Source organism: Bubalus kerabau, chromosome 2, assembly GCF_029407905.1.
Source record: "Bubalus kerabau isolate K-KA32 ecotype Philippines breed swamp buffalo chromosome 2, PCC_UOA_SB_1v2, whole genome shotgun sequence".
Lineage (NCBI taxonomy): Eukaryota > Metazoa > Chordata > Mammalia > Artiodactyla > Bovidae > Bubalus > Bubalus kerabau.
This window is the reverse complement of record NC_073625.1, coordinates 47,052,536-47,068,735: the sequence shown is the minus strand read 5'-3', so window position 1 is coordinate 47,068,735 and position 16,200 is coordinate 47,052,536. Positions and strand designations below refer to the sequence as shown.

The 16,200-nt window shown below is 40.9% G+C and overlaps 1 pseudogene; it reads right to left on the bottom strand.

Moving 5' to 3' along the window:
- Positions 1-776: 776 nt before the first annotated feature.
- Positions 777-16,200, bottom strand: part of LOC129644411 (uncharacterized) — a 72,958-nt pseudogene continuing 57,534 nt past the window's right edge.

Here is a 16,200-nt window from a genome sequence, read left to right as displayed (position 1 = left end):
TGTTTTTCTAATACCCTACTTAGAAAATAATATTAAGTTTTGTTTAGAATCTTATTTTTGAATTTAATTTTGGTTGGAAGGGATATATACAGATATACCTGCTCCCTTCTGAGCCTCCCCCTCCCTCCCATGCCTTCTCCTAGGTCATCACAGAGTGCCAGGCTGAGCTCTTGTGTTTCACAGCAGCTTCCCATGATACCTGCTGATGGGTGAAAGTAGAATCTCTCCTGGTTGGGAGTGATGGATATAGTCTTATATGTAAAGTCACAACCTATGGGGCAGAAACCCTAGAGACTGTCTGTTGCCTCATTCTCTTAAAGCCTTGAAATGATTAAAATTAATCACAATTCTCTGATGTAATTCTTTCTTGTGTTCTATAAAACCTGGAGCAGCGTTAGGGACATTTCACATGAACATTTGTAGGTTAAAATCACTTCTCTCAGACCCTTCCTCACACTGATACTTTTTTACAGTTATAAAAATTATGTAATTATAGATGAAATTATTATTAAATATTAATTTAAGGACTATAACATGCCAGGCATAACCTTGTTCCTCCATAATTTTACTCTAACATATGGAAGAAGTATGAAGGTCCAGCATTTAGATCATCATGATTCATTGAGAGTTAAAGCAGAGATATTTACTAAGTTAAATATTTAGTTTGGACAATGAACTGATCCCTTTAAAATAACTGTTCTGTTCGATTGCACCACCACATCCATTCCATTAATTACTTCTGTTTATTGAATTATTGAAATAACACATATTCATTGTAGAAACCAAGGACTATAGAATTTAAATAAGGAAAATTAACACAGTAGAAATAATTCAAGTCCATTTCAAATCTCACAGTCAAGTTTAGTAAATATGACCAACATTACCTGAAGTAAAAGATAAAGGTGAGCATCTCCAGTGGTGCAGTGTGGGCATCATTTATCCCCTGAAATGATGCGATGAGAAACTTCACCTCTGTGACATTCTTTCCACAGAATCTATTATCTCATCTTACTATAAGAAAATTATTAAGCAAACCCATATCTGCAAGCATTCTACAGGATACCTCATCCATACTCCTTAAAATTATTGAAGCCAAAGGAAAAAAAAAAAAAAGGAAAGAGTCAAAATTTGTCACAGATCAGACATTAGGGAGACATGGTGACAGTACAATGTGGTACCTGGATTGGGTCCAAGAAAATAAAGGGAATTAAAGGGAAAAAGCTGATGGAATCCAAGTAAAATTTAGATTTTAGTGATCATATTGTACTAATATTTATTTTTATTTTATTGTGGTAAGAACATTTCACATAAGACCCACCGAATTAAGATATTTTAAATGTACAATACAGTATTGTTGACTACCAATATGATTTGTGTACAGTATATCTCTAGAACCCATTTAACTTGCTTAATTGATATTTTATGTCCATTGATTTGTAACTTCCTGTTTTCCCCTCCTCTTGCCTCTGACATCTATCACTCCACTTTTTGACTCCATGAACATATAAGTGGAGTTATACAGTATTTGTCTTTCTGTGACTGCCATATTTCACTAAGCATACTGTCATCCATGTGGTAATGTACTGCATAATTTCTTCCTTTTTTTATGCCATTTTTATGTACATGCCACATTTTCTTGATTCACTTTTTGGTCCATAGACATTTAGGTTATTTCTAATCTTTGTTATTGTGAATAGCTCTGCAATGAACAAGGGAATGCTAATATCTCTTTTAAATCATCATTTTAATTCTTTTGAATTAAATAAATAAATATTCAGAAGCAGAGTTACTGGATTATCAGAGCATATATTTAATTTTTATACTATGAAAGGCCGCCATACTATTTTCACAAGTATATTTAAGTAACAATCAGAAGGCATTTTTTCCATGCCAGTTCTCACTATCATAATTCTTTATCAGTGATTTTTTTCAGAGATTTTCAATTCTGACTCTATTGATATTTTGGACTGGATTATTCTTTTTATGGGAGCTATCCTGTGCAGCTTCTCTGGCCTCTGTCCACTAGATGATAGTACCTTCACCCCTGGCCCCTGCATTATGACACCAAAAATGCCTCCAGATATTGTCTATTGTCCCCTTGGGAGATGAGGGGGAGTGAATAAACCACTGACCATCTTTTACTCGATTCTGGTAGATTTTCGTGTCCTTCTAGTTAACTTATATGCAATTAAATATCTATTTCCTTATCTCCCAAATACTATTATATAAGCCACGTGTATTATCATCAATCCTGGGGAGCGTGGTATCTAAAATGTTTATCCTTACAATTTCTTCCCATTGTTTTTGTTTGTGGTCTTGTGAGCCAGCACTTGTTTTTCCATGCCAGGCCAATTGGTGTAAAGAACAGTGCAGGAATGGTGAAGAGGAGCTACCCCACGTCCGAGGTCAGGGGCGGCAGCCGAGAGGAGCTACCCAACGCCTGAGGCCAGGGGCTGCGGCAGGGAGGAGCAACCCCACCTCCAAGGAGCGGTGGCTGTGCTGGTGCAGGAGGGCGTAGCTATTCCATGTTCAAGGTCAGAAGGGGCGGTGGTGAGAAGATACCCCTCGTCCAAGGTAAGGAGCAGCGGCTGGGCTTTGCTGGAGCAGCCCTGAAGAGATATCCCATGTCCAAGGTAAGAGAAACCCAAGTAAGACAGTAGGTGTTGCAAGAGGGCATCAGAGGGCAGACACACTGAAACCATACTCACAGAAAACTACTCAATCTAATCACACTAGGACCACAGCCTTGTCTAACTCAATGAAACTAAGCCATGCCCGTGGGGCCACCCAGGACGTCATGGTGGAGAGGTCTGACAGAATGTGGTCCACGGGAGAAGGGAATGGCAAACCACTTCAGTATTCTTGCCTTGAGAACCCCATGAACAGTATGAAAAGGGAAAATGATAGGATGCTGAAAGAGGAACTCCCCAGGTCAGTAGGTGCCCAATATGCTACTGGAGATCAGTGGAGAAATAACTCCAGAAAGAATGAAGGGATGAAGCCAAAGCAAAAACAATACCCAGTTGTGGATGTGACTGGTGATAGAAGCAAGGTCGATGCTGTAAAGAGCAATATTGCATAGGAACCTGGAATGTCATGTCCATGAATCAAGGCAAATTGGAAGTGGTCAAACAGGAGATGGAAGGAGTGAACGTCGACATTCTAGGAATCAGAGAACTAAAATGGACTGGAATGGGTGAATTTAACTCAGATGATCATTATATCTACTACTGTGGGCAGGAATCCCTCAGAAGAAATGAAGTAGCCATTATGGTCAACAAGAGTTCGAAATGCAGTACTTGGATGCTATCTCAAAAACGACAGAATGATCTCTGTTCGTTTCCAAGGCAAACCATTCAATATCACAGTAATCCAAGTCTATGCCCCAACCAGTAACGCTGAAGAAGCTGAAGTTGAATGGTTCTAGGAAGACCTACAAGACTTTTTAGAACTAACACCCAAAAAAGATGTCCTTTTCATTATAGGAGACTTGAATGTAAAAGTAGGAAGTCAAGAAACACCTGGAGTAACAGGCAAATTTGGCCTTGGAATACGGAATGAAGCAGGGCAAAGACTAATAGAGTTTTGCCAAGAAAACGCACTGGTCATAGCAAACACCCTCTTCCAACAACACAAAAGAAGACTCTACACATGGATAGCACCAGATGGTCAACACCAAAATCAGATTGATGATATTCTTTGCAGCCAAAGATGGAGAAGCTCTATACAGTCAACAAAAACTAGACCAGGAGCTGACTGTGGCCCAGACCATGAACTCCTTATTGCCAAATTCAGACTGAAATTGAATTGAAAGTAGGGAAAATCACTAGACCATTCAGGTATGACCTAAATCAAATCCCTTATGATTATACAGTGGAAGTGAAAAGTGGATTTAAGGGACTAGATCTGATAGATAGAGTGCCTGATGAACTATGGACTGAGGTTTGTGACATTGTACAGGAGACAGGGATCAAGACCATCCCCATGGAAAAGAAATGCAAAGAAGCAAAATGGCTGTCTGGGGAGGCCTTACAAATAGCTGTGAAAAGAAGAGAAGTGAAAAGCAAAGGAGAAAAGGACAGATATAAGCATCTGAATGTAGAGTTCCAAAAAATAGCAAGAAGAGATAAGAAAGCCTTCCTCAGTGATCAATGCAAAGAAATAGACAAAAACAACAGAATGGGAAAGACTAGAGATCTCTTCAAGAAAATGAGAGGTACCAAGGGAACATTTCATGCAAAGATGGGCTTGATAAAAGACAGAAATGGTATGGGCCTAACAGAAGCAGAAGATATTAAGAAGAGGTGGCAAGAATACACAGAAGAACTGTACAAAAAAGATCTTCACGACCCAGATAATCACGATGGTGTGATCACTGACCTAGAGCCAGATATCCTGGAATGTGAAGTCAAGTGGGCCTTAGAAAGCATCACTACGAACAAAACTAGTGGAGGTGATGGAATTCCAGTTGAGCTATTCCAAATCCTGAAAGATGATGCTGTGAAAGTGCTGCACTCAATATGCCAGCAAATTTGGAAAACTTAGCAGTGGCCACAGGACTGGAAATGAACAGTTTTCATACCAATCCCAAAGAAAGGCAATGCCAAAGAATGCTCAAACTACCGCACACTTGTACTCATCTCACACACTAGTAAAGTAATGCTCAAAATTCTCCAAGCCAGGCTTCAGCAATACGTGAACTGTGAACTTCCAGATGTCCAAGCTGGTTTTAGAAAAGGCAGAGGAGCCAGAGATCAAATTGCCAACATCTGCTGGATCATCAAAAAAGCAAGAAAGTTTCAGAAAAACATCTATTTCTGCTTTATTGACTATGCCAAAGCCTTTGACTGTGTGGATCACAAGAAACTGGAAAATTCTGAAAGAGATGGGAATACCAGACCACCTGACCTGCCTCTTGAGAAATCTGTATGCAGGTCAGGAAGCAACAGTTAGAACTGGACATGGAACAACAGACTGGTTCCAAATAGGAAAAGGAGTACATCAAGGCTATATATTGTCACCCTGCTATTTAACTTCTATGCAGAGTACATCATGAGAAACGCTGGGCTGGAAGAAGCACAAGCTGGAATCAAGATTGCTGGGAGAAATATCAATAACCTCAGATATGCAGATGACACCACCCTTATGGCAGAAAGTGAAGAGGAACTAAAAAGCCTCTTGATGAAGGTAAAAGAGGAGAGTGAAAAAGTTGGCTTAAAACTCAACATTCAGAAAACTAAGATCATGGCATCTGGTCCCATCACTTCATGGGAAGTAGATGGGGAAACAGTGTCAGACTTTATTTTTTTGGGCTCCAAAATTACTGCAGATGGTGACTGCAGCCATAAAATTAAAAGATGCTTACTCCTTGGAAGAATAGTTATGACCAACCTAGATAGCATATTCAAAAGCAGAGACATTACTTTGCCAACAAATGTCTGTCTAGTCAAGGCTATGGTTTTTCCAGTGGTCATGTATGGATGTGAGAGTTGGACTGTGAAGAAAGCTGAGTACTGAAGAATTGATGCTTTTGAAGTGTGGTGTTGGAGCAGACTCTTGAGAGTCCCTTGGACTACAAGGAGATCCAACCAGTGCATTCTGAAGGAGCTCAGCCCTGGGTGTTCTTTGGAAGGAATGATGCTAAAGCTGAAACTCCAGTACTTTGGCCACCTCATGCCAAGAGCTGACTCATTGGAAAAGACTCTGATGCTGGAAGGGATTGGGGGCAGGATGAGAAGGGGATGACAGAGGATGAGATGGCTGGATGGCATCACTGACTTGATGGACCTGAGTCTCTGTGAACTCCGGGAGTTGGTGATGGACAGGGAGGCCTGGCGTGCTGTGATTCATGGGGTCGCAAAGAGTTGGACACGACTGAGAAACTGAACTGAACTGAACTGAACTGAAAATCTTATTTAGAGCAACCTTGTTGATTCTATTTCTCCAGTAGTTTCCTGTTAATTGTTTTAAATTCAATTTTGATTAAATGCCTGCCTATTCTCCCTTGCACAGTTCTACCCCGAATTGGCAGAAGCAGAGAGACATGCACCAAAGTCTCAGGGCCCCTCTGTCCTCACTCCCAGGAAACACTTGTTCAGGACACTGCTATGAAGGAGTTCAGCTAAGCCAGGCCCTTCTAAATATCTTTCAGGAAAATATGCACTTCTTGTTCCTGATATATAACGTTTGCGGTGACTCAAAATTCCCCCAAGTGATTTCCCTCATGAAGAAATAACTGAAGCTAAGGTATCTATTAGATACCCTATATGGGACTGTGGGAAAGGCAGCCCCACCCCCCTGCCCTCCAGAGGACTTGTTGATTTACCTGGAAGGCCGAGTCCCATATGTCTCCTGCACTCTCTGTGGCACAAGGCCCTAGAGAGAATCCCTTTCCTTCCTCTTCAGAGGCTCAAAACAAGCAATTAAAGCTAATTATTGTTTTCTGATGCAATTTATATTTCTTGAAAACATGAGGAAAAATCAATAGCAGACTTAGAAACATTGTATATGGAAGTAAATCAAAAGTTGAACTGTCACCTTCTCACTAAGCCCCATTATCATTCCCAGAGACTCCAAAACTGTTGCATAATGACATCACAGCAAAAGTACGGAGAAGGCAATGGCACCCCACTCCAGCACTCTTGCCTGGAAAATCCCACGGACGTTGTTTTTGTCTATTTCTTTCCATTGTTCACTGAGGAAGGCTTTCTTATCTCTCCTTGCTATTCTTTGGAACTCTGCATTCAGATGGGTATATCTTTGCTTTTCTCCTTTGCCTTTAGCTTAACTTCTTTTTCAGCTATTTGTAAGGCCTCGTTAGACAGCCATTTTGCCTTTTTGCATTTCTTTTTTGGGGGATGGTCTTGATCACTGCCTTCTGTACAATGTCATGAACCTATGTCCATAGTTCTTCAGGCGCTCTCTCTATCAGATCTACTCCCTTGAATCTGTTTGTCACTTCTACTGTATAATCATTAGGGATTTGATTTAGGTCATACCTGAATGGTCTCCAACTGTTTGAGACCCCATGGATGGTCGTCTGCCAGGATCCTCTGTCCATGGTATTCTCCAGGCAAGAATACTGCAGTGGGTTGCCATTCCCCTCTCCAGGGCATTTTCCTGACCCAGGAATTTAACCCAGGTCTCCTGATTTGTAGGCAGATTCAGTGGTTTTCCCTACTTTCTTCAATTTAAGTCTGAATTTTGCAATAAGGAGTTCATGATCTGAGCCACAGTCAGCTCCTGGTCTTGTTTTTGCTGTCTGTATAGAGCTTCTCCATCTTTGACTGCAAATAATATAATCAATCTGATTCAATATTGAGCATCTGGTGATGTCCATGTATACAGACATCCCTTGTGTTGTTGGAAGAAGGTGTTTGCTATGACCAGTGCATTCTCCTGGCAAAACTCTGTTAGCCTTTGCCCTGGTTCATTTTGTACTCCAAGGCCTATAACTATTCTGTTTTCCATCTCTTTAATTTTGTCATTTTGAAAGTGTTATATAAATGGAATCATATAGTATGTAACCCATAGCCTTTTGATACTGGCTTATTTTCACTCAGTATAATTCTTTTGCAATACCGCCAAGTGTTGAGTGTATTGAAAGCTCAATTCTTTCCATTGCTGAATAGTATTCCATGGAGTGAATGCTCCATGTCCAAGGGCCAATAAGAAGCCCCAAGAAGATTATAGGAGGGGCAAAATCATGTTTAGAATCAAACCCCATACCCACCAGAGATGCTCAGATGGCTGAAACAAAGCCTTGTGCACACCAGGACCCAGAGACCCCACAGAAACTGAGCCAGACCTGCCAGAGTGTTTGAGTATCTCCTGCAGAGGCATGGGTCAGCAGTGGCCAGCTATGGGGACATGGGCTCTGGCTGCAGTAGACCTGGGTCATGCAGGGTGTGGCATAAGCCCTCTTGGAGGATATCACTATTCGTGCCACTATAGAGCCGCCAAGCAGGTGACCCACAAACCACACAGAACAATAATACCAAAGAAAGTCTTGCACTGTTAAAAAAGTTCTAGGACCCACAATATATTTCCTAACCTGGGGATCTGGCAAAGGGACTGAGGACTCCCAAGATATTCTCTTTGGAGGCCAGTGAGATTTGATTACAGAACTTCCACAGGACTGGGGAAACAGATTTGGAGTACATGTTTATTTGTACAAAGTACAAAACTTTGTGCACACAAGGAGCCAAGAGACAGGAGCAGTGTCCCCACAAGAGACTGAGCTGTACTTACCTGTGAGTGTCCAGGAGTCTCTGGTGGAGGCATGGGTCAACTGTGGCCTGCTGCAGAGTCCAGGCACTAAATACAACAGTGTGTGCACAAGTCCTTGTGAAGGTCAGCATTACCACAATTACCCCCACCACAGTTTGCCTAGGCCAAACAACAGGGAGAGAACACAGCCCTGCCCATCAACAGAGAGTTGGATTAAAGATTTACTGAGCATGGCTCTGCCCATCAGAATAAGACCTAGTTTCTCCCACAGTCAGTCTCTCCCATCAGGAAGCTTCCAAAAGCCTCTTATCCTTATCCATCAGAGGGCAGACAGAATGAAAAACACAATCACAGAGAACTAACCAAACTGATTACATGGATCACAGCCTTGTCTAACCAGTCTTGTCTGATTCTTTGTGACCCCGTGGACTGTAGCCTACCAGGCTTCTCCGTCCATGGGATTCTCCAGGCAAGAATACTGGAGTGGGTTACCTTTTCCTTCTCCAGGGGATCTTCCCAATCCAGGGATAGAACCCAGGTTTCCTGCATTGGAGGCAGATTCTTTAACCTCTGAGTCACCAGGGAAGCCCTCAATGAAACTATGAGTCATGCCATATAGGGCCACCCAAGACGGACGGGTCATGGAGGGTTCTGACAAAACGTAGTCCACTGGAGAAGGGAATGGCCAACCACTTCAGTATTCTTGCACTGAGAACCCCATAAACAGTATGAGAAAACTTATATCAGCACAGAAATTATGTGTATACCTATGGCTGATTCATATTGAGGTTTGACAAAAAACAGAAAAATTCTGTAAAGCAATTATTCTTCATTACAAAACAACAACAACAACTTAATGTATGTAAATAGTCACAGACCAAACTATGGTAGGGGTAATTGTGGTAATGGCAACCTCCTTCAAAAGGACTTGTGCACGCATTGTTGTATTCAGGGCCTCTGACCCCGCAGCAAGCCACTGTTGACCCATGCCTCCACCAGAGACTCCTGGACACTCACAGGTAAGTACAGCTCAGTCTCTTGTGGGGACACTGCTCCTATTTCCTGGCTTCTGATGCTCAAAAGGTTTTGTTTGTGCCCTTTAAGAGTCTGTTAGAGGAAGTCCTGTGGAAGTTCCATAATCAAATTACAGAATTGGGCAGTAAATAGTCCAAACCTGAAAGCAACCCAAATGTCCCTCAATGTATAAAGCAAATGTTAGAGCATTCACACCATGGAATATTATTCAGCAGTGGAAAGAAATGAGCTTTAGATACACTCAACACTTGACTAGATCACAATAGAATTAATACTGAGTGAAAATTAGCCTGTATCAAAAGGCTATGGGTTACATACTATATGATTCCATTTATATAACACTTTCAAAATGACAAAATTAAGAGACGGAAAACAGAATAGTAACTGTCAGGGATTAGTAATGGGGAAAGGGATCTTTGTAGAGGTGGAACAATTGTGTATCTTTTTTTTTTTTTTTTTTCGGTTGGATTCATGACTTGCAGCATCTGTCTCTATCAGGGATTGAACCTGTGCCCTGGAAGTGAAAGCTCTGAGTCCTAACCACTGGACCACCAGGGAATTTCCAACTATTCTGTCTCTTGATTGTAGTGAGAGTTACACAAATCAGCACATGTGATAACACTGTATAGAACCACACACACAAACATGCATGCACATCCACTCATTCACATACACACACAAGTGCATGTGAAACCGGCAAAACTGAAAAAAGGCCTCTAAAAAATACCAATGTCAGTTTTCAGGTTTTAACATTGTACTAATCTTCTGTAAGATGTTATCATTGGGGAAAACTGGGGAAAGGCTACACGGAACCTTTGTGTACTATGTATGATGTTTCTTGTGAATCTGTAATTATTTCAAAATAAAAACTTAAAAGAAAAAAAACAAATCAACAGGGCCCATTGGTCATCTGTTCCTTAATTTCCCCAAACAGGTACCTCCTTTGAATACCAAACATCAGCATATGGCCATCTGGTCCAGACACCCAGGAAAGAAGCTGACTTCAGTCTCTCCCCTCCTGCATCCAGTTAGGTACCACTTCCTAGCTCAGTCAGCCCTGATAAAAATCTCAGGAGCAGATTTCCCCCTCTCTTATCACTGCCACTCCAGAGCCATATGACCACATCCATCCCTGTCAGTCTCAGCCACACCCAAATCCAATTTCAACCCTCCTGTGGGTCAACTTCACCAACACAGAATTCCTCACCCCAAATATTGTAATGTTTTCCACATCTGTGCCTTTCAGCAAACTTTCTCCCACCTGCTGGGAAAGTCCTCATATCCTCTCTCAAGCTTATAAGAACTTTTACAAATGGCTTCAAATCTTGCCTCATGATGAAGATTACTCCAGGTCCCCCAAGACCAAGTAATTGTCACCTCTTCAGCAACTGCCCTGTTCTTCCCACAGAATTCTATCCTAGTGCTTGTCACCTTAACCTGTAAATATTTAGTTGTGTGTTTGAAACCCACCTCCTAATTTTGCAATCATCTATCTGGTGGTTAGTTTCTCTCATCTTATTTGAATAAAAAATATGCATGTTGGACTTCCTGATGGTCTAGGGGTTAAGAATCCACCTGCCAATGCAGAAGACACAGGTTGGATCCCTGGTCTGGGAAGACTGCATATGCCATGGGGCAACTAAATGCACGAGCCACAACGACTGAAGCCCACGCACCCTGGAGCCTGTACTCTGCAGCAAGAGAAGCTACTGCAATGGAGCCTGAGCACTGAAACTAGAGAGTAGCCCCTGCCTGCTGCAATTAGAAAAAGCCCACGCAAAGCAATGAAGACTCAGCACAGCCAAAAATTTAAAAATAATTAAAAAATTGAAACTATGCATGTTAGGTACATTATGAATGGAACAGCATTTTCTGTGTTGGACTGAGGAATTCTCAGCAATTTCAAGAAAAAAATCCTTCTGTATTATTAAATGACTACTTAAATAGACCTTTAATACATCATACATTCCAGAGTTTATGGGTCGTCTCTATAGTACTTGTTGGCCTGTATTTCCTCTAAACTTGAAAACTAGCTTTTCAAGAGGTATATTCTTCATAGTCCACAGACTAAGATACCACAGTCCCACAAATCTTTCCTCCCCAGGTAAAATGAACAACTGGAATGTTGTTAAATGCCAAGGGCTGAGGGGAATTTGCAAAATGGTAGTCATGTACACACAGCAATGGTGAAAACAGACACACAGCAATGGAGACACAGACAATAGCTATGGTGAACATATACACATAGCAATAGCGGACAGACCCACAGTGATGGTGGACACTGACACACAGCAATCTCAAACTGAATGGCTATTCAGGGCCCCTGAAAATATCACAATCACATATTGGCAAATCATTGTATATTGGTGAGTAAACAAAAAGTTCAGAACCAAATACAGATCTAGAAGCATTCAGTTTCCTAAATAAGTTATCGACTGGGGAAAAAAAAAAAAAAAGCACAACCTAAAAGTTGAGAATTATGTTTCATTTGGGGACCTTACTGAGAACTATAGCCTGGGAGACAGCGTCTCAGAGAGCTATGAGGGAGAGAGCTCAAAGAGGTAAGGGATGAGCCAGGATGTATAGAAGTTTTTGCTGAAAAAACAAAACAAAAACATGTAGTCAAAGATTAAGATTACTGATAATCACAGATAAGCCGACATCTCAAGTTAATGATTATAGTTGCCTTTCTGTGTATGGGCAGATGCAAGAGTCTGGGCTCACTTGAAATCATTCCATTGATGTACATATTAAAGGGGTCCTGTCTGGGGCCCTCATCCTGCTTCTCTCCACCCCAATCCCTTCAGGTACACCATCTGGGGCAGCTGCAGTGGCCAAGAGCTTAATGGCAAGCAACATTCTTTGTTTACTAAAATGGCAGGCAATATTTTTTGTCCAACATTCAGTGAAGGAAAATATAGGAATTTTATATCCTTATAAAATTGACTATTCCTTTAATTGGCTAATTGCCCAGCTAAAAATTAGTTGTTGCAATCATGGGAGACAAGGAGGGGAGGGGTGGATGATGCATCCCTCAAGAAGAATGTTAAAACCATCAAATGCTATTCCTGTTCATGATTAATTACCTGTCAGGACTTTTCTTTGGTAGTAGCTAAAGCCCTTAGCAGGTACCTGCAACCATCAATACTTGATACCACTGAAATACCTCTGCCTTATTCACAAGAAAAAGCAGATGGTCTTCCACATAAACTATTACTTTCCTGTATCATCAGCAGAATGGTGGTGGTGGTGGTGTAGCCACTAAGTCATGTCTGACTCTTGCAACCCCATGAACTATAGCCCACCACGTTCCTCTGTCCATGGAACTTCTCAGGCAAGAATACTGGAGTGGGTTGCCATTTTCTTCTCCAGGGGATATTCCTAATCCAAGATTTAACCCGAGTCTCCTGTATTGCAGGTAGATTCCTTACAAACTGAGCCACCAGGAAAGCTTTAAAGGGATTTAAAGCAGGTATAGTGAACATTTGTGGCACAAGGTTGGAAGCATCCATCTTACCTGCTAGCACCATTCCTCTAATGTCTGCCTGCCACCATAGACAATTACTGGGGAAGGTTCAGTACATGTATGTCAGGAGAGACTGTTTGCCCAGGAGAGCTGAATATAGTTATTACATAGGGGAAGGACAAAAAGTATTTCCTGTATGCTACCATTTGTTAATGCTCCAAAAGAGAGAATCTAGAGGTAGATCACAGAACAGAATTTATATAAAAACAGTCACTGGTAGAAACAGACAAGTATTCTAAACAAGTCGATACTACATATGAGGATGTGCAATTTGTGTTCTTCCAAGGTGAGACTTCCAGATGGACAGAAAGAAACTGCAAGAAAAGCAGAAGCAAACAAGTGCTCCCATCATCAAATACAGTTTAGGTTTAAAACTAAAATGTGAGAAAAAAGAACAGTGGGGATCAAAGCCAGTGTGAAACCAACATAAAAATCATTCCCAATTTTTAAAAAATTTATTAAGGATTCATTCTCCATGGACTTTTAAAAATTTATGATTATAGTGCTCATTTTATTTATTCTCTATTTTGAGAAAAGTAATTATAATTTTCCCAAATCTTCCTTTATTCTAATTGAAGTATAGTTGACTTATAATGTTGTGTTAGTTTCAGGTGTACAGCAAAGTGATTTAGTTACACACATGTATATATACCTATTCTTTTTCAGATTCTTTTCCCATATAGGTTATTACAGAATATTGAGAATAGTTCCCTGTGCTATACAGTAGTTCCTTGAAGATAATCTATTTTATATATAGTAGTGAAAAGAAACTGAAGTCGCTCAGTTGTGTCTGGCTCTTTGCGACCCCATGGACTGTAACCTACCAGGTTTCTCTGTCCATGGGACTTTCCCATATATAGTACTGTGTACATGTTAATCCCAAACTCCTAATTTGCCTCTCCCCCTTTCCCCTTTGATAACAATAAGTTTGTTTTCTAGGTCTGTAAGTCTATTTGTTTTGTAAATAAGTTAATTTGTATCACTTTTTAGATTCCACATATAAGCGAAGAATTTGAGGACAGCAGTATTAGCAGATCTTTTTTCTTCTCCCTTTTGAGAAACCTTAGGTATTTTGTTCCAGGTGAGTACATATTAAAACACAGCCCTGTGATTTATAAACAGGTCTGTGGCTGGAGCAGCATTTCTCAGGAAGTGTGAACACTGAAAAGGCACAACACAGCAACCCTCCCTCCATTCCAGCCTTTCAAGCAATGTCTGTGCTCCCAGCTCTAGATGGGTGCCACACATCCCCTCCACAAACCAACTGCCTTCACCATCTACTCCTTGTTTTAAGGGGATGGGACTTAGAGTGCACTATGATACATTTTGTGTTAAATTATTATCTTATTGAATGCTATCTCATTAGAATGCTTTCATGATTATTAAAAATTTATACATATTTTAACCCCCCCCCCCAAAGTATATCCTCTTTGCTGGGGCTGGAAGGCAGAAACAGGCATCCAGCATATTTCCTAGAAGCATTCTATAGACAAGGCATAAATTGGAAAAGAAAACATGTAAGCATAAATTATTTTTCAAAGCATTAATATTGTTGTTGTTCAGTCACCAAGTCATGTCCAACTCTTTGGGAGACCATGGACTGCAGCACGTCAGGCTTCCCTTTTCTTCACTATCTCTGAGTTTGCTCAAACTCACATCCATTGAGTTGGTGATGCCACCTGACCATCTCATCCTCTGCCACTCCCTTCTCTTCCTGCCCTCAATTTCTTCCAGCATCAGGGTCTTTTCCAATGAGTTGAGTGTTCACATCCAATGGTCAAAGTGTTGGAGCTTCAGCAACAGTCCTTCCAATGAATATTTAGGTTTGACTTCCTTTAGGATCAACTAGTTTGATCTCCTTGCTCTCCAAGGGACTCTCAAGAGTCTTCTCTAGCACCATAATTCAAAAGCATCAATTTTTCAGTGCTCAGCCTTCTTTATGGCCCTACTCTCACATCTGTACATGACTACTGGAAAAACCATAGCTTTGAGTAGACAGAGCATTGTCAGCAAGTCATGTCTCTGCTTTTTAATATGCTGTCTAGGATTGTCATAGTATATACTTACTATTTCCATATATATTATTTTAAACATTTAATTAAATATCCAATACTATATTTTAACATGCACAATATACACAGCTTTCCAGAAATGGAATTACCCAGTTACATCTAAGGAAAATCTTACTTGAACTTTACCAAGTGTTCACCATTTTAGAAAATCCTATTAGTGGTGATAAAGGTAATTTTTGTTGCTGTATTCAAAGGGGTTATAAATAAAAGGACAAATATTGATTACCTTCACCATACTTTCTGGTTCAATAATTTACATGCATTGATGAAATTAAATGCACCAGGTTACTGAGTTGTTTCTACTTTAGAGTATAGACACCAGAGCTTTAAAGTTATAAATGTAGGTTTTTGTCTATTAATTTCTTCTCAGAATGGTAAAGGAAAGGTGGACAAAGCATGCTGATGCCATTTCAGTAAACCAAGGATGTTGCTGCCTTCAGTCACTACAGCCGCTTCCTCTGTGAGCCCTGAGAGGATATGGGAGGGAGTAAAACAGGACACTGGCCCTAAGTAGTTAGGGTGCACATCAAAGGGATGCTTCAGCGAACCCAGACTTTTGCATCTTCCTATACACAGAGAAGCACTGAGGTCAACTTGAGATATCTATTTTTGTGATTAGCAGTCATCTTTTGATGTTCAACTACATGTTTTTCCCTTTTGTATATCCTTACCTCTTTGGGACAGTCACTCAGAGCTCTCTGAGAGGCTGTATCCCAGGCTTATATCCTCAGAATGTCTGCCAAATAAAACATAGTTCTCAACTTACAGGCTATACATATTTTTCAGTAGACAATAACATATGTGTTAGGAAAAGGAGGCACTGAATGGATAGGATTGAGAATTAGCAGTCTTGTCTAAGGATTATCCATCTGGGATGACCAATTCTTCTGCAGGAAGCTCACTCAATAAAGAGGCTCTAAAAGGAAAGGAAAGTGGTAACCCTGGAGCTTCAAAGGCAAATGTTGCAACATGGAATGATGCAGTCAACGTCCAGGGATTAATTCCTGAGGGTGCCTGGTCATTTGAAATGAGAGAGGGCAGGAGAGGAAAAGGAGAAGGTCTGGAGCAGAAGGAAGCTCCATAGAGCCATAAGTACAGTCTCTATTCAGGGCCCTTGGGGATGAACAAGGAAGCCAGTGACTGTGATGCACTGGAGAAACACAGGACGTCAACCCAGGCAGCTCTCAGCTGTGCTTTATGTGGGAAACATAGTGCCAGAGACCTGACTTCCTGCCACAACTATGAGAAAGTGAGAGTCTTTATTTCATATGTCAAAGTAAAAACTGATCCTCAGATTACCTTTGTGGAACATCTGATCACAGTTCCTCTTTCTCCTTA